Genomic DNA, 18,724 nt, shown 5'->3' with positions numbered 1-18,724 from the left:
AGATCAACCTGCAACACTTCAAATTCCCCCTTAAATAATTTAGAAGATGACTCTAAAGAAACCTCTAGATAAGCGAAAGCGCAAATGTTGACATTAGTGTGCTATCTAGAATTTTGGAAATACACCGAAAGGGGAGAAAAAAATAGATGGTGGGAACTAGCCTTATATAAACACCTATACCTATTTGGGTCTAGCTTTTACCGATAGTAATTGTTGTAGTAACTATATCAATGCACGGTCCATCAAAACCCAGTACGAGCACCTATAAATAGAACCTGCTACTCTCATTTTTGTTACCATATACATGTGGTAGTGATCTGTGTGAACACACTAGGACCGTCGGGGCATTTTTTCCCTCTTTAGGAGGTTTTTTCCCTCGAGCATTGTATGCACGCCCATCACTCTAGGGCTATCAATCTTCCCAAACGCACACTAAGTAACACACACTCTATTGTGTGCCTTGATCTTCCTTCGTCTTCTCCAAGCTGTGTGCGTTTCTCTGCAACCCTAATTTCAACAATTGGTATCAGAGCAGGTTACGTCCTCCTAGGCTTAGTCGCCAGCTGCTCCAGCACACGCCTGCTCACTTTCTCCGATTACAGTGAGGTTTGGCGAGCGTTCGCAAGTTGACAAATGTTTTGGGTGAGCTCGTAGAGTACAGTCTGCTCAGATTTCTGATCCGGGCTCATTTCAGCCTCGGTTTCCCCTACAGGCAAGTCTGCACATGCAATTTTGTCATTTTGTGCAAAATTTCTGTCAGTGTCGTTTTCTACATAACAGGTGCCTTACACTCTTCTACAGTTTGTGCTATATACCACGTGTTGTTCCCGCTTTTTTCCTCCTCTTTTTGGGCAGTTTTCACATCAGGTGGAGCATTTACGATGGCTGACAACAACACAGATGTGTTAAAGATGTTTGCTGCTGAGGACAGGTTCGATGGGAACAATTACCCTATGTGGACTTACATGATGCAACATGTTCTTGTGTCAAAGGGCGTCTGGAATATTGTGCAGGGCATTGGTGTACGTCCTGGTTCTAAGGATGCAGGCGATGTTGAGGATGTTGCAGGTCTTGCTGCAAGGATTGCTGCTATTAGAGTTTGTTTGCCTACTACAGAACAATCTTGTTGGGATGTAAAGGATGCACAAGCTCATGCATTGATTGCGTTGTCTGTGAAGCGCACCATTTTTCCTCACATTCGTTCAGCAAAATCTGCAAAACAAGCTTGGGATATTCTAACGGGTCTTTATGCAAGCCGCAATGAGGCTAAAATTGCTTTGCTGCGTAAAGAGCTGGAGTCGAAGATTATGCATGAGGAAGATGATATGGACACTTTTCTTGCTGGAGTCAAGGATATCAATGAGCAACTTATTTCTGCAGATGAAGTCGTTTCTGGCAGTTCCCTTGTGCAGACTGTTCTTGATGCCTTACCAGATTCTTACCAGAATTTTGTTAGTACTTGGAGACTGATGACCCAAGGAAATCCTGAAGTTGTCAAGTTTGATGCATTATGTACATTGCTATTGCAAGAGTCACTTTCCAAAAAAAACAGGACTAGGCAGCGTGCAGTTGAACAAGCTTTTATTGCTTCTCAAAGAAAGGGTGGTAACAGCAATGCAGCCACTTCTTATGGTTCTGCTCCGAGTGGCAAAACTTATGTTCCTAATGCGTCTGCTGGCAACAATTCGTCTGGAAATTCTGGTGATAAGGGCAAAAAGAAGATGCATTGCCATTATTGTAAAGCTAATGATCACTTGATCAAGCAGTGTCCTAAGTTGAAGGCTAAAGAGGCTAAGAAGAAAGAGGGTGGTTCCACTGCAAATGTTGGTTCCACTACAAATGCAGCCATTGTTGAGTCTTCTGTAAAAGGAGACTAATGTTGATGCAGAATGGACTTTTAGCGGAGAGTGCACTTACAATCCTGCTGTCCATGATGCATGCTTGTCAGTTTGCTGCAGATTCACATGTGTGGTATTTTGATAGTGGTGCTACAAAGCACATTACCTCACATCGTGAATTGTTCACCTCTCTCGAGTCTGCCCTCATGGGAATTCAATCACTTGTACCAACAATGCCTCTTATCCGGTTCAGGGATTTGGAAAGATTGTGCTTACTACTGCAAATGGCAGTTCCTTCACACTTGTTGATGCACTTTATGTACTTGGGATCAAGAAGAATCTCTTGTTTGTATCCGCACTTGCTAGAATTTGACTTGTAGTCAAATTTGTGGATGACAGATGTACAGTTCATGATCTCAGTTTTGGTGATGAAATTGTTGCATCTAGCCTTTTGTGCTGTGGGCTGTATAAGCTCACTTTGTATGACAAGTGTGGACAGCATTTTGCAAATGTTGTTGCAGATTCAAGGGCTATTTCAAATGCAAAACTTTGGCATGCACATTTTCGTCATCTAAATTTTGCCAGTTTTCTACATTTGCAAAAATCTAATATGGTTGCTTCTTTGCCGCCTCTTGAAGCACCTGTCAAACATGTTTATGAAGGCTGTATTTTGGGTAAGATGCAGCGTTCTAAGTTTCCAAAGGATGGTTCAGTTTGGGCCACATGCAGGTTGCAGCTTGTGCATAGTGATGTTTGTGGGCCCATGCAAACTCCGTCCTTGGGCAATTACCTTTACTTTGTGACTTGCATTGATGATTTCTCCAGGAATGCATGGGTATTTCCACTTAAAGTGAAGTCCGAAGTTTTTATGTATTTCAAACAATTTCTGGCTATGGCTAAAAATGTCTTGAAATGTACTATGGGTACCCTCCGTTCCGATCGAGGGGGGGAGTATATGTCTCATGAATTCAATGCATTTCTGGCTAGTCGTGGGATAAAACACCAATGTACAGTGCCTTATACACCTCAGCAAAATGGTGTTTGTAAATGTGCAAGAGGACAAGAGGACAAAGTGTGCAAATGTAACAAGTATTTGTATGGGTTGAAGCAATCTCTTCGTGCTTGGTATGAGAAAGCTGACACTCATTTGGTCAAACAAGGCTTTCGTAACAATCCAACAGAAAGCACATTGTATGTAAAGCGTGAGGGTGATGTACTTCTCATTGTGGTTCTTTATGTCGATGATTTGCTGATCATTGGACCAAATGAGAGACATATTGATGAATTTAAGGCTGATTTAAATTCTACTTTCAAGATGAAAGATTTGGGGTTGTTGCATCATTACTTGGGTATACAGTTTAAGCAGGGTGATGGTGGTATTGCCTTGTGTCAGAAAAGTTACATAGAGACATTGCTATGTAAGTTTGGACTTGAGGATTGCAAACCTATTGCCACTCCCATGGAAACAAGTTTGAAGTTGAGTCTACATGATGCTGGCGATCCTGCTGATGTCACTCTTTATCAAACTGCTGTTGGTTGCCTCATTTATGTATGCAACACGAGTCTGGATATTCAGTTTGCAGTCTCACAGGTCAGCAGATTTATGCATAGCCCAGGGTCTAAGCATTGGCAGGCTGTCAAGAGGATTTTTTGCTACCTTAGTGGCACTTTACATCTTGGCTTGTTTTATCCCAAGGGGGGATCATTGCAACCAGACTTACATGCTTTTTCAGACTCAGATTGGGCTGGTTGTTTTGACACGCGAGTGTCCACAAGTGGTTTTTGTTTCATGCTTGGTAGTTCATGTATATCATGGTTGGTAGTTCATGTATATCATGGTTGAGCAAGAAGCAACCTATTGTGGCCACTTCGAGTTGTGAGGCTGAGTACAAGGCAGTCTTCACAGCTACGGTTGAGTGTGTATGGATCAGATGCCTTATGGCTGATTTGGGTGTTGAAGAGGACACTGCCAATAGTATCTACACTAACAGTCACAGCGCATTGGCAGTTGCGAGGAACCTAGTTTTTCATGCTCGCACAAAGCACATTGAGGTGCATTACCACTATGTCAGGGAGAGGCTCTCAGAAGGAGAGATCACCTTGGCTTATGTGCCAACACAGGACAACCTTGCAGATCTTTTCACAAAGGCATTGTCTCATGAGAAGCTTGAAGCTTTCTGCAAAGCTTTGGGCTTACTCCCCTTTGTGGGCTGATCATGTCCTCAGGGCATGGCACTTCCCTTTACTCATGTGCCAGCTCTCGTTCACCGCATCACTCCTGGGGGGGATTTGTTACCATATACATGTGGTAGTGATGTGTGTGAACACACTAGGACCGTCGGGGCATTTTTTCCCTCTTTAGGAGGTTTTTCCCCCCGAGCATTGTATATACGCCCATCACTCTAGGGCTATCAATCTTTCCAAATGCACACTAAGTAACACACACTCTATTGTGTGTCTTGAGCTTCCTTCGTCTTCTCCAAGCTATGTGCGTTTCTCTGCAACCCTAATTTTTCCCCTGAGCATTGTATATACGCCCATCACTCTAGGGCTATCAATCTTTCCAAATACACACTAAGTAACACACACTCTATTGTGTGCCTTGAGCTTCCTTCATCTTCTCCAAGCTGTGTGTGTTTCTTTGCAACCCTAATTCCAACAATTTTGGGGTCATTGATTGTTGCCACTCCATTAGGCTGTTTTGAGTCTTTGTAATTCTCGAGCCATTGCTCCTTTTGTCATCAATATCTATTGTAATCAGTTTGTATCTCTATTTCAAATAAATATATCAGCTCTAGTACTTTTTGTTCGATATTTGACTTTGTCACCTTTTAGTCAAGTTTATGTTTGTTTTCCTATCTTCATTTAAAGTCTGAATCTGTTATCTCTCTCTATTTGAACTGATATTTGGCTTTGAATGTCCAACCTAGAATAGCTCTCAGACGTGACCAGCTCATTACATGCATCTCATCATTATTGCAAATGATATCCTTGACAATCTCAAAGGCGTTGGCTTCCATGCATTGCATATCATGAGTCACTGAACTCCTGCCACCTCCAACAATAGTAGGCAACAAAAGGAGAGAAGTTGTTCATAGGAAGAATACAATCAATAAAAGAGAAATAATATTTGTGTCCTTCAAAACCATAAACTTCACCCGGACACCATAGCCTTGCAATTGAACAAAAAGCCACATGACTTCATCTTTCAAGTGTAATGATCTCATGTGAAGAGATACTCAATTACCTAGTGATTCTTTGCCCTTCCCATGTTGAGGAACATACCATGCAATAAGTCTAGTCCAAGGAAAGATCTCTAGCACTAGAAGCTTGTCAAGAACTTGTTGAAAATATCATGCAATCAATGTACTACAAGAGATAACATTCCAAGTTGGTCAAACAATTCTCTATGCTTTCAACATGTTGAGAAAAATCAACTTGTTTTATCCAAGAAGCCCCAACTAACAATCTTGTTATGAATTTTCTTGGCACTGGCATGTTCTTCAATAATGCCACATGCCTTTCATGCAAAATCATATGTGATTTCATTCATAAAGAAAGCATCACATTGCATTCAATCGAATAGCCCAATCTTGCACTTCATACCCTATCTAGGTGGATATATCTTGAAGACATCATTACAATATCGTGACGACAAAAAATGATAAGAGATAATTGCAATGTCAAGTATAAGGACCATCTAAGGTTGATGATGCTTGGATTGCTATAGATCTCTCTCTCTCTCTCTCTCTCTCTCTCTCTCTCTCTCTCTCTCTCTCTCTCTCTCTCTCTCTCTGGTGTGGTAGATTGTTACCCCAATTCCCTTTTTCAATTCAAGATTGTCAAATACATTTTGAGGCCTCTTAGGATTATCTAGTCTCTATTGTACTAGAAGGCCAAAGGATTACCATTGGAATAGTTTGAGGTTCTATTACGTAAGCCTAGGCCTAAAGTCAAAGAAGAGGGAAGGGATGGAAAGGGTGATCAACCTGAATTTTTGATGTAGAAACAATTGTGTGGCCCACTAGATAGCTTCTAGCAATGGAAGTGGTGATGCAAGGTTTTCTTGCCAGCCGAGGGACCTTCTCTACCTTGCTAGCTGACCAACATCACTCATTGGGCTAAGGTTAAATATTGGCTAGCTTGACTGTGTGTAGGTGGAGTTGATTGGCTAGGCACATTTTTGGGGGCAACGGGTGAAACACAAGCTGCAACACCGTTATGCTAATTGATAAGGCTCATCTCGCTTAAAGTCTATGCTCATTTTACATGACATAATTGGACATGTCTCTTGGGTGTGTGTGTGTGTGTGTGTGTGTGTCTGTGTGTGTGTGTGTGTCTGTGTGTGTGTGTGTGTGCGTGCGCACGCACGTGCGCATGCTAATAAGAAGAGGAGATTGGTATAACCTTTCTATCACCCAAGTGTGGTAGATTGGTTGTGCCATTTCCCTCTTGAATAATAGGTCTTGAGTTCAACTCTCCTCGTCGGATAGTTCTTTAAGGTCTCTTGGGATAGTTTCCTATGACGTTAAAATTCTCTTCTTCTTCTCCTTCTTCTTCTTCATCTTCGTCTCTCTCTCTCTCTCTCTCTCTCTCTCTCTCTCTCTCTCTCTCTCACACACACACACACACACACACACACACACACACACACACACACACACACGGTGAGAGAGAGAGACAAAAAGAGAGAGAGAGAGAGAGAGAGTGCAACATTTTCAATAGCTTGCCATAGCTATTTGTTGGAGTTGGTGTTGGTCCTAGCCTCTGCCACTTGCGTGCTACCATTGTTTATAGTGGTTGTGAGTAGCACTCAGCTCTAATTGATCTCGTTAGTTTGGATAATTGTTTTACCACACTGCCTTGAAACTTGTCTCCTAAGACATGTTCATTGTTCAATTAGCCAACTTTTCCTGTGACCTCGTCTTCATGGGGTGGCCGGCTATAGTTGAAGCTTCGCCACCTACCTCACCCCAATATCCCATAGAAGCTTGTCCATTTCCTTCATCCATCTAACCTACTGTTGCTTGCTCCACAATGGACTTTTCCTAGATGAAAGGAATCTTTCTGACTTCACTGCAAGCTGCACCTTGTACTCTCTCTCATCACTATGAACTTTGATCACTTACCGCCTTTGAAAACAAAGGTTCATTCCTATGAATGATATTTTTAAGATGCTAAAATATTGAATGCTACTTAATTTGGTCCAATTGAAAGTCAAGCATCACTGCCAGAAAGGCAAGAACCTCCAACTCTTATGATATTTATGTGTGTGTGTGTGTGTGTGTGTGTGTGTGTGTGTGTGTGTGTGTGTGAGAGAGAGAGAGAGAGAGAGAGAGAGAGAGAAAGACCCCTTGATTGCAGCTAGCTAGCTCGAAGGTGGAGGAGTAAGCAGTGTATATAGATTGTCAAAGGCAACCTTATAGAGAAGAATTTGGGGATCTTCAAGCCATCGGATGGTTCACCTATACTAAATTGACTATATAGTGTTCATAGGGAACTTCAGAGACCTTGCCGGTCAAGCTAGTGAGATAATAAAATGACCCTCTTTCTTTAAGAAACTTCCAGGATGATTTAACAAACCCCTCTCTCTTATGAATTTTTCTTTAAAATGTACATGTCCAAATAAAACACGTCTTGTTCATGTATACAACAATTCAGTATATGTAGCAGGAGAGTAGAGCCTTCATGGTGCCTTCACCACCTATAAGGGCCTCTTTTTTGAAACCGGTTGCAGATATTGGTGGCGAATGTGTTGCTGGTAAAAACCCCTCTGAGCTAACCACATGGCATGGGTTTTCTTGTTGGAATGTCAACACAAGTATCACCCATTTTGCTTTGCAGTACTATGCAACGCCATGTCAGAGTGCACCTACCAAATGTGCATGGTAAAGATTCCAGAGATTGCCAAGTGCTAGGTGCTTGGAACTGCATACACAGAGTGCACGGGCGAGTTCACCATACTCAGTTTAGTTTCACTTGCCATGAGATTAGTCCGTCACGAGTCTAACGTAATCATTCCTCCATAGAAACCAATGCTTAGAAAAGTTCTCTGCTACCTGCATTTGACAAAAACAATATAGAACTATTTGATGGTTTTCAATTGTTCAAGGACACAACCATGGATGACAGCCCTTCTTGCAAAATATGATGCAACAATAGTGGGTGAGGAAAACCATGGCAAGACTGCTATTGTGGATGACTCTAGCAAGCTTCAAACCACAATTAGGAAGGTGAAAAAGAACAATGTTGTAGCGTTCCATTTTGTTGGGCCAACTTTCTATTGTTTTACCCTAAATCTTGTTGTGATCCTAGAATCGAAAACTGCAGATAGCATGAAGGACCCCGAGGCTAAACCAATAGTGGTTAAGGAGAACCATGGCAAGGCTACCATTGTGGATGACTCCAGCAAGCTCTTTACTTTGGAGCAAATGTGGATGATATTGCATGCCATAATCAGGAAAAGAAGGCTCAATTTAAAACTAGAAAGCTTTTTGGATGGTTACCCAAACTTTGTTGGCACCGTCTTTCTATAGAAAGGGAGTGTAAATACGACGGAATTTCAGCTCATGTACAACGGAGCACCCTTCCAATTTTTGGAAGGTATGTTTTATTTTTCTCCTCTTTAATCTATAGTCTTTCTTCGTTTCCTGCGCTCTCACATGTCCTCTACTTCTCTCTCTCTCTCTCTCTCTCTCTCTCTCTCTCTCTCTCTCTCTCGGAGTGAAAGGCAATGCCATCGTCTATCTCCATATGCCTTGTTCAAATATGAAGTGAGTTGAGGCAAAGGGAGGTATGAAATAGTAAAAATCAATGGTGTAAGCATCTATATTATAATAAATGAAGGAGGGATTTCGGGGCCCCCTTGCCACAAGGTGCAATTTGCTTGCTCCGACCAGTGTGGCCTGCAAACTTGGCAACACAAGTGCTGAGCGAGAGAAAGAGATACACTGTGTACATAGAGAGAGAGAGAGAGAGAGAGAGAGAGAGAGAGAGAGAGAGAGACGGTCGTCAAATTTGTTTCCTCTGAACCCAGCGCTCAGCGAGAGAAAGAACCGCCAGCATGCTGAAAACAGCTTTCCTAGCCAAGATAGCATCCCTCATTTTTCACAAGGCACAGGTGCAACAGAGTTCTGGTTTCAAGAGCCAGCTGATAAACTCATTCTTCCTGTGATTGCAACAGCCAAAACTAACAAGAAGGAGCATACAAGTTGAAGAGGAAGGAGCGAACAAAAGAAGTTTCGGATTTGGAAGCGAGCAATCTTATACAATGCGATCAAAGGGAGGGAAACGTGCTGATCAGAGCAATATGATGGCGAGAGAACGCGGGAGGAACGTGCAGAGAAGTGAACGAAGGACTGGCATAACATGGAAAAGCGAGCTGCCATGGGCGAAGGCTGCGAATGCAGAAGATCAAGAGCTGCGACAATGGAAAGCAAGCAGAAAATGAAAAGTGACCGGAGGAGTGCAGCAAGCTCTCCGCCGGAGCACTCACCTTCAAATTGTTCGCACCTTAGGGGATGCCTTTAAAAATTAAGAAAAGGCGGCACGCCTATGCAAAGAGAGAGAAAGAGAGGTGGCACGTGGCCTATGATCAACGAGAGAAAGAAAAGGCGGCATGCCTACACGAAGAGAGAGAAAGACAGGCAGCATGCGTGCCGCCCTCACCTAACGTAGTGACTGCCGGATGCAGCTCGCTTGCGAGAAGGGAGGCGTGCCCTGCTTTGTTGGGAAAAAAAGAGAAGGGAGCCGTGCGCTTTATGATAAATGGGCATGAAAGTTTTAATTTGGCGTTGGTGACGAATGTAGGGGGAGTCGGCGATGTGTAGGCAGTCTTTGTGAAGGGGTCCCACAAAGGATGGCAGCCAATGAAGCACAACTGGGACTAGAATTGGCAGAGCGATGGCCAGCTCAGTGGACATACGCTCTCCTTCCAGATTTTCACTAGCGTGGCCTAAGCGAAACTGTCAGGCCAAGGGCATCCCGGGGGGGGGGGGGGGTTCACGGACCCGGGCCAAGTGGCCGGCTACCAGTGTGGACTGGGGATTCAGGCCAAGGGCTATATACACGGGAGGTTGGGCGATGAATCCAAGCAGGTAGTTCCTTGGGCTTCATAGTGGTATCAGAGCTAAACTTAGCCAGGCAAGTGGCGTGGTCTTTTTCTTTTTGCATGTACATGCAAGGGCACCATGGAGTTCACCACTTGCCAGGCGGGGACGAAAACGAAGGAGGTCCGTGTGCAGAGCCTCTTGAGGCGAGGGAAGGTGACGAGACGACCGGCTCCAAACCACTCGTGGTAGCGCTTGACGGGAACGCGAGGCAAGGCTCACCCCATACAAGCAATAACAACCTCGGCATATACAATATGGCGAGGTTTTGCATCTTGGCACATCCTTTGACAAGCCACCAGTCGCTGAAGTTGCATAATTTTGCACGGTAATATTTTCGGATTGAACATCAATATTAATTCAAGGAAAGCTCAACAGAGTGCGCTTGTAGTGCAAATCGACCATGGTGATTTCACGACAAGCTTGATCTCCCGGATTTGTGACTTTCGATGACCATACGGTTGTGGGTATCATTAGCCCGACCAACTATCAATATCGGTGGTACATACTACGGCTATGAGGTGGTTTTTGAAATCAAGGTATTCTTCTTTATTTTCCTCCCATTGCACAATCGCCATGGATTCGGAATCAACATGATCTTTGATATCGAGCACAATACGCATCCTCCCAATGATGACTCACGCCCAGATACTCTCATGGAGGGTGTCTGTGATGCTACGGGAGGAGATGACACTGTTGGGTTAAAGGCCCGTGTGCCCGGCTGCCCGTTGTTCAGCCGCCCATGTACAGCCATTCATTTACTCATTCATAATAACTATACTCATAACTACACATTGTAGTGTGAGTACCGCCCCGCCACACACTGTGTCTATCTCCTTCTTCGTGCTGGCTCTCTGTGTGTGTGCTCTCCGATCCCAACAAGTGGTATCAGAGCTTGGTAGTGAGAGCATTGAGAGCTTCATCATCATTGTTGAGTGTGTTGAAACTTGCTGCTGTTTCATTGCCGTTTTTCGATTTCGTGCACGTGCGCATTTCTAAAGAGCAGAAGGTTTTTCTGAGCTTGGCATTGGAAGGTTCAGCACTCCGCGAGTATTTTCAGCAGGCGTCCTGGGGTTTAACCCCCCTTTCGGAGCCATTCGTGCCATCAGAAATCCCATCCGAGCTACAGACTAGGAGCTGCGTTTTTCAGCTCTCTTTGGTAGTTTTCTGCTGCCAGAGCTTCCATAGCCATTACAGGTGCCATTGTTGTAGTGTCTTCCACTTACGTGAGCCCACAGCTCATTTGAGAGTGTGTAGCCTCTTCTTGGAGTGGCCTCATACACACAGATAGAGTGGGAGTTTGGCGACATTGTCTTCTTCGACTACAGGTACAGGTACAGGTGCAGGTACGGGTACAGGTTACAGGTTACAGGTTACAGGGAGCTTTGGATACAGGTTTCTTCTGTGGTTACAAAACATGTATTTTGACTGTGGGACAGCCATGTATATGGTTGTGGTTTGAGTGGGAGCTTCTACTCTTCTAGGCAGTCTGTTTATGTGTGTTCTTGAGCTACAGGTTTACATCATCTATGTATGTTGATGGATGTGGATATGGCAGTTTGACAGACACTCTTTATGCATGATATTGTGGAGATTTGGTTCACTTATACATAGAGCGGGTTTGCTCTTGCTTGCAGTGTTGCGGTTTGAGTACGGACAGGTACTTGGTTGACAGTAGAGATTGGACTTCGTTGAGCTTGTGCATTGGTTATATGCTCACTTGGATCCATTTATGCTCACGGATTTGTGTAAGCTTGGTCAGCTTATGTCTCTATTGTGGTTATTCAGACATGGAGTATGTTTATGCCTCTATGACAGCTCATTGTTGATGCATTTTGTGGCACGGTTTGCCTAGGCCGGTTGAGTTACAGGTGTCATGGGTTTATGCATTTGTTTGTGGATTTCTACGTACGTTTTTTGACCATATTATGGGCTGATTTATACTCTATGCGTTTGCTCTTTGATTGAGCAGCAGGTGTTGTCAGATTTGCAACACTACTTTGTTGTGGCAGTTTGTTGGTTGGTTACAGGTTTCTCATTGTTGCATTCTTGTTGTAATGGGCACTAAAGAGGACACAGTTTTCAATATTGAGAAGTTGGATGGTGCCAACTTCTCATATTGGAAAGATCAGATTTGGGATGTCTTGGTGCAGAAGAAACAGATTCGACCTCTAAAGTTGCAGGGAGTTAAGCCAGAGAACATGGAGAGGGATGATTGGGAGGAGTTGGATGAGATGTGCAGGTCTACCATTAGGCTTTCCCTTTCAAAGTCTGTTTATTACAATGTGAAAGATGCACAGGGTGGAGCTTATGAGCTATGGCAGCGGATTTGCGATATGTATGATAAGCATTCGGCTGCTTCTATGGTGTATTGGATTAAAAAGCTTATTGATTTGCGAATGGAGGAAGGTGCTTCCATGAATGCGCATTTGAATGAGTTCAATACAATTTTCAGCCAACTTGCTACGCAGGAAATTACGTTTGAGGAAAATGTAAAAGCTATGTTTTTACTTGTCACGTTGCCTGAGTCATGGGACACATTTAGGACAGCCATAAGTAACTCGGTTCCTGCGAATGAGTTGACAAGTACTAATGTGGAGTCTAGTCTTCTCACGGAAGAGATTAATCGAAAGAATAATGCAGGTAGTAAGTCTTCTAGTGCAATGGTTGTCAGAGGCAGGACTATGGACAAGTATAAGTCCAACAGGGGTAAATCTAGAAGCAAGTCCCGTGCAGGCACAAGTAAAAAGGATGTGGAATGTTTTCATTGTGGTAGAAAAGGCCATTTCAAAAAGGATTGCTACAAGTGGAAAAGGGAAAATGGAGATGGTAAGAAGAAAGACCATGATGCTAAGGACAAGCCTAAATCCAATGTCAAGATTGAGGAGTTAAATGCAACACAGAGAGAGTGTAGCTCTCAAGATGACCATGTATGTGCTCCGACTAGTGCTACTAGTGAAGAGCTTGGTGATGTGTTGCTTGCATCCTATTTTGATGACGCTTTTCTTCTCACTCATGAGCGTAGTATGCCTATGGATTGGGTCATTGACAGTGGTGCTTCTTTTCACGTTACGCCTCATAGGTCGTGGTTTCATGACTATGATGCTTCGAGCACAGGTACTGTCAGGATTGCCGATGGGCGTTCTATGCAGATTCATGGCATTGGGGATATTCATTTGGCTATGCCAAACTCTACTACGTTTGTCTTGCAGCGTGTGCGTCATGTGCCGGCTCTTGCAAAAAGCTTGATTAGTGTGGGTCAGTTGGATTCACTTGGTTTCAATGTATCTTTTGGTGATGGAGGTTGGAAGATCACTAAGGGCAGCCTTGTTTTGGTTAAAGGTGCTAAGAGGAATACGTTGTATTCCCTTTGTGTAGCTAGTGTGGCTGATCACATTGTGGGGATCACTGAGCAACCTCCTGCTTCTTTATGGCATCAGCGTTTGGGGCATATGTCACTGAAAGGTTTGAAGTTGTTGGCACGTGCGGATTACATTCCCGTTTCAGATTTTGGTGGTTTTGAGTTTTGTGAGCATTGCCTTTATGGTCGACATGCTCGGTCTTCTCATAAGAAAAGTGTTCCACACAGATCTTTGGAAAAGCTAGCTTTGGTGCATAGTGATGTATGTGGGCCGATGCCCAATGCTTCTCTTGGAGGTGCTATGTACTTTGTTACGTTCATTGATGATGCTAGCAGGAAGGTATGGGCATACCCCATTCGTAAGAAGGATATGGTGTTTGATATATTTAAGCAATGGTTGGCTCTTGTTGAGAACCAATCAGGTTGTAAGTTGAAGTGCTTACGTACGGACAATGGGGGTGAATTTATGTCTCATGCTTTCACAACATTATGTGTTGAGAAGGGTATACGGCGCAAGCTTAGTGCTCCCTATACACCTCCTCAAAATGGTGTGGCAGAGCGCATGAACAGGACTATACAGGAAAAAGTCCGTAGTATGCTTTCTATGGCTGGTTTGTCAAATGGATTTTGGGCTGAAGCTGTTGCCACTTCTGTGCATTTGATAAATCGTTCACCTAGTGTTCCTTTGGGCTTCAAAGTGCCTGAAGAGGTATGGACAGGTTTGCCACCTTCGTATGGTCACCTTCGTGTTTTTGGCTGTGAAGCTTATGTACATGTACCTAAGGCAAAACGCAGCAAATTGGATCCAAAGAGCAAGAGATGTATCTTCTTGGGTTATGGTAGCTCTGGTGAGATGGGTTATCGATTGTGGGATCCTATTGACAGAAAGATTGTGCGCAGCCATGATGTTGTTTTTCATGAGGACTCTATGTATAGAGCATCACCGCGAACTGTTGAGGTTCGGCGTGTGATATTTGAGGAGGATGGTCATCGGTATGATGGTCCCATGGCTGCTCGTGGGCAGCCCATTGACCCTCAAGTGGGAGATCAGCCCTTGTTGGGAGATCATGTAGATGTGGGACAGCCAGATGCACCTCCTGCACAGTCTTTGAGGCGTTCAGAGCGGCGTGCAAGACAGCCTCAGCGTTTTGTGCCTTCTATGGATTATGTATTGTTGACTGATTGCGGGGAGCCATCATGTTATGATGAGGCCATGTCTAGTGTTGACAAGCTCAAGTGGGAGCAAGCTATGCAGTCAGAGATGGATTCGTTGATCCAAAATGAAACGTGGGAGCTTACTCCTTTGCCAAAGGGTAAGAAGGCACTACCATGCAAGTGGGTTTACAAGATAAAATTGTGTTCAATGGATGCAAAGCCTAGGTACAAAGCAAGGCTTGTGGCTAAAGGATTCAAGCAACAGAAGGGCATTGATTTTGACGAGATCTTCTCCCCAGTGGTGAAGATGTCTACTTTGCGTATGTTGTTTGCCTTTGTAGCTACAGAAGACATGGAGTTGAAGCAAATGGATGTAAAGACAGCTTTCTTACATCCGGACTTGCACGAGGATTTGTACATGGAGCAACCAAGTGGGTTTGTTATTCATGGTTCAAAGAAGATGGTATGCCGGCTTCTTAAGACCTTGTATGGGCTGAAGCAATCATCTCGTGAATGGTATCGTAAGTTTGATGCATTCATGAGTTCATTGGGTTATGTACGCAGTTATGAGGACCCATGCCTCTATACTCGCAAGGCTGCAGATGGTAGTCTTATTGTTTTGGTTTTGTATGTGGATGACATGTTGATCGCAGGGAAGCGTATTTCTGATGTGGATGCCTTGAAACATAGGCTACATGAGACCTTTTCCATGAAGGATCTTGGGGATGCCAGTCATATTTTGGGTATGCGGATCACTCGTGATCGTTCTCGCAAGATGCTCTTTCTTAGTCAGAAAGAGTACATTGACAGGGTGCTTGAGCGTTTTCATATGGAAGGGGGGAAGGCCATTAGTACCTCGTTGCCTCCATATGTAAAACTCAGCCATGATGACTGCCCTCAGACAGATTTGGAGACTACAGAGATGTCTCATATTCCCTATGCGTTAGCTGTTGGTTCCTTGATGTATGCCATGGTGGCTACGCGTCCAGATCTTGCTCATGCAGTTGGTGTGGTTAGCAGGTACATGTCTAACCCGGGCAAGCATCATTGGGATGCAGTGAGAGGTATTCTCAGATACTTGAGAGGGACTTCAGAGTTGTCCCTATGTTATGGTGAGAAGGATATGTCTGTTTGTGGATATACAGATTCAGACTATGCAGGGTCAGTGGACTCGAGGAAGTCTACTAGCGGCTATGTGTTCACAGTTGCAGGTGGACCGGTTTCGTGGGCATCACGTTTACAGCCATGCGTTGCTTTGAGCACTACAGAGGCTGAATATATGGCTGCCACTGAGGCTGCCAAGGAGGCCGTATGGCTCTCACGACTAGTGGGAGATCTTGGTATGGTTGGTGATGCTCCGATTCTACATTGTGATAGCCAGAGTGCCATAGCATTGGCACGGAATCCTGTCTTCCATGCGAAGACAAAGCACATTGAGGTGAGGTATCACTTCATACGAGAGGTGCTAGAGGACAAGCGCATAGAGCTTGTCAAGGTACACACTGACGATAACCCTGCTGATCTACTCACGAAGTCGTTACCCTCACAGCGGTTTGCACACTGTAAATCGCTGATGGGTATGGCTTGACTTCTTTTGCTGTACTTTGGCCACTTTAAAGGCACACTGCCTTTAAGTGGGAGATTGTTGGGTTAAAGGCCCGTGTGCCCGGCTGCCCGTTGTTCAGCCGCCCATGTACAGCCATTCATTTACTCATTCATAATAACTATACTCATAACTACACATTGTAGTGTGAGTACCGCCCCGCCACACACTGTGTCTATCTCCTTCTTCGTGCTGGCTCTCTGTGTGTGTGCTCTCCGATCCCAATAGACACTTATGAATTGCTCATATCCAAGAATTTTGAGCACTTCAAGCACGCATCTCAGTAATGGAAACGAATTTTGCATCCCTAAATGAAAATGTCAGTAAATTATCCACTTTAGTGATATAATTTATGCAACAGAAGGTCAAGGGTCCTGTTGACACACATATGCATGAGCACGTTGCCGATCAGGGGCAAGGCCCTTCTGGTCATGGACAAGGTCCATCTTCAGATTCTCGGCACTCTCTCAATACAAAGGAGGTGGATGATTTGTTGAAAAATACAAAAGCCACCAACTTTTAAGAGAGAGGACCGAGACCTCAATAAGGATGCAATGAATATCTTTCTCAGTAAGTGGGATGGAATTCACGCCTTATGGTGTACTCTAAATGCAGTCAAAGCACTACAGACAAGTCTAACTCTGGAAGGCAATGCCTATAAATGGTGGATGTCTCTCAAGGAGAAGAATATCATACCACAGAGGCTATGTTTTGAAAAGAGTTTTTGCCCACAAATGAGGCAGATAGAAATTGGACGACTTGGGACACATGTTCCATGTGCCAACACCCATCATTGCTTGAATATATCTCTCACTATCGGGATGTTATCCTCAAGTTGGACAGGTTAGAAACCTTTCAACAAGTACATGGGTTTATCCGTGGTCTGACACCAGAGTTTAAGAAGCACGTCAAGACTCAGGACCCTAATACCCTTGAGGAGGCCATACTAAAAGCCCACATTCATGATGATCCAGATGAAAAGAAATCACATAATAATCATGTGCCTGCTAATACACATGGTAATACATGCACACAACATGGGCACCATAAAAGGAAATTTCTAGTAGCCAATTTTGAAGCAGCTAAAAAACCCAAGGGGTCTCGCGGCCCTGTCTCTTCAGAGGAATTTGAGAAGGATAAAAAAGAGAAGTTATGCTTTCAATGCTTGGGAAGAGGCCATGGCAAAAAGGATTGTCCCAAGGGAAAATCTGTTGCTCACGACAAAGAGAAAGCAGTGCACACGGTGTAGCTGTTGTCTGTTGAGTCTTCCTCACGTTTCTCCAAGGTGGAGGTAACACCACCGATGTGGTGTATGAATGTTGTATCACAGCTTCCATGTGGCAACAGACTTTTGGTCCACATGAGTTAGTGCATATGCACGGATCTCTTCAAGGGCACAAGGTGCGTATCTTGGCAGATGACAGTGCTACTCACAATTTCATTAATAATGGATTAGTGAAAAAACTCAAATTGCCTCAAACTCTGAGTTCCCACCACTACAAGGTAGCAATGATGAACAATTATGATGTTGAAGTATGGGATACTCAAGTCAGAGCTCTACCGTTGGAAATACAAGGCTATTCAACATCCTTGGATTTCCAAGTTATGAATATGGAGTAGGCAAATGTGGTACTTGGTAGAGAATGGTTGCATAGACCAAGACACATCACTGAAGCGTAGCTACGAGCACAATAGTCTAATGTTTGAATCCCATGGCGCACATGTGTTGTTGTTAGGAGAGAAGGATGTGCCTTCCTCACCACTGATATGTACAGTAGAGCTTATGAAGCTCGTTTCTAATAATGAAATAGAATAAGTTTTATTGTGTTACTCATTGCGTCATTTTCTTTCCAATGTTGAATCTATTGAACATTCCTCAACACCGCATGCTTCTCTCTCATCGCTTCCAACAATGGCTACTTCTTAACAAGCAAACGTTGCTAGTCAGCAAAAACATTTATTAATGGAATTTCATGATGTTTTTCCTAATGATTTGCCATCAAGATTACCGCCGACACGATCTGTGCAACATGGCATTGACGTGGTTGCAGGCAATAAACCAGTGAGTAAACCTCCCTACATAATGAGTTATTCTCAAGCTGCTGAGGTGGAACATCAGCTTGTTGACTATCTTAGCAAAGGGTTTATTCAACCAAGTTCTTCACCATGGGCTTCTCCTATCCTATTAGTGAAGAAAAAGTACCCGTTACGATGGGGTTGGCAACCGAAAAACTCCAGCAGGTTAAGGATTTTCTCCAAGACCATATGGTGTAAAGAATGAGGATGCAAGAGAGCTACACAAGACAAGCACAAAGCACACAGAGATGGAAAGCTTCTTCTTCTTCTTCGCTTAGAAAAGAGAGTACAAAATGACTAAGTGCTAAAGCTGAAAAGTAGCACATATGTACATGCGGTCACTAAGTGTGAACTCGCTAGAAACGTACTAGGCTAGCACTATAAGTGTAGTCCAGCTGTAGAATCAATGGCAGAGATCCTCCGTGTCGGTCACCTAACGCGCCAGTGAGTAAATGACGTAAGCGGCCAAGACCCGTAGTGAATGCCAGCTCAAGATGTAGAGCTCGACATCTCAACATATGGATATGCTGAAACTCGCTCGTCAGAATGTCCGACAAGCGCAGGATCCGTATAAGAAGTACGG

This window comes from Adiantum capillus-veneris, unplaced genomic scaffold (genome assembly GCF_014529385.1).
Source record: "Adiantum capillus-veneris isolate H3 unplaced genomic scaffold, ASM1452938v2 Hic_scaffold_865, whole genome shotgun sequence".
Classification (NCBI taxonomy): Eukaryota; Viridiplantae; Streptophyta; class Polypodiopsida; order Polypodiales; family Pteridaceae; genus Adiantum; species Adiantum capillus-veneris.
The sequence above is the reverse complement of the archived record's forward strand: the minus strand, read 5'-3'. Positions refer to the sequence as shown.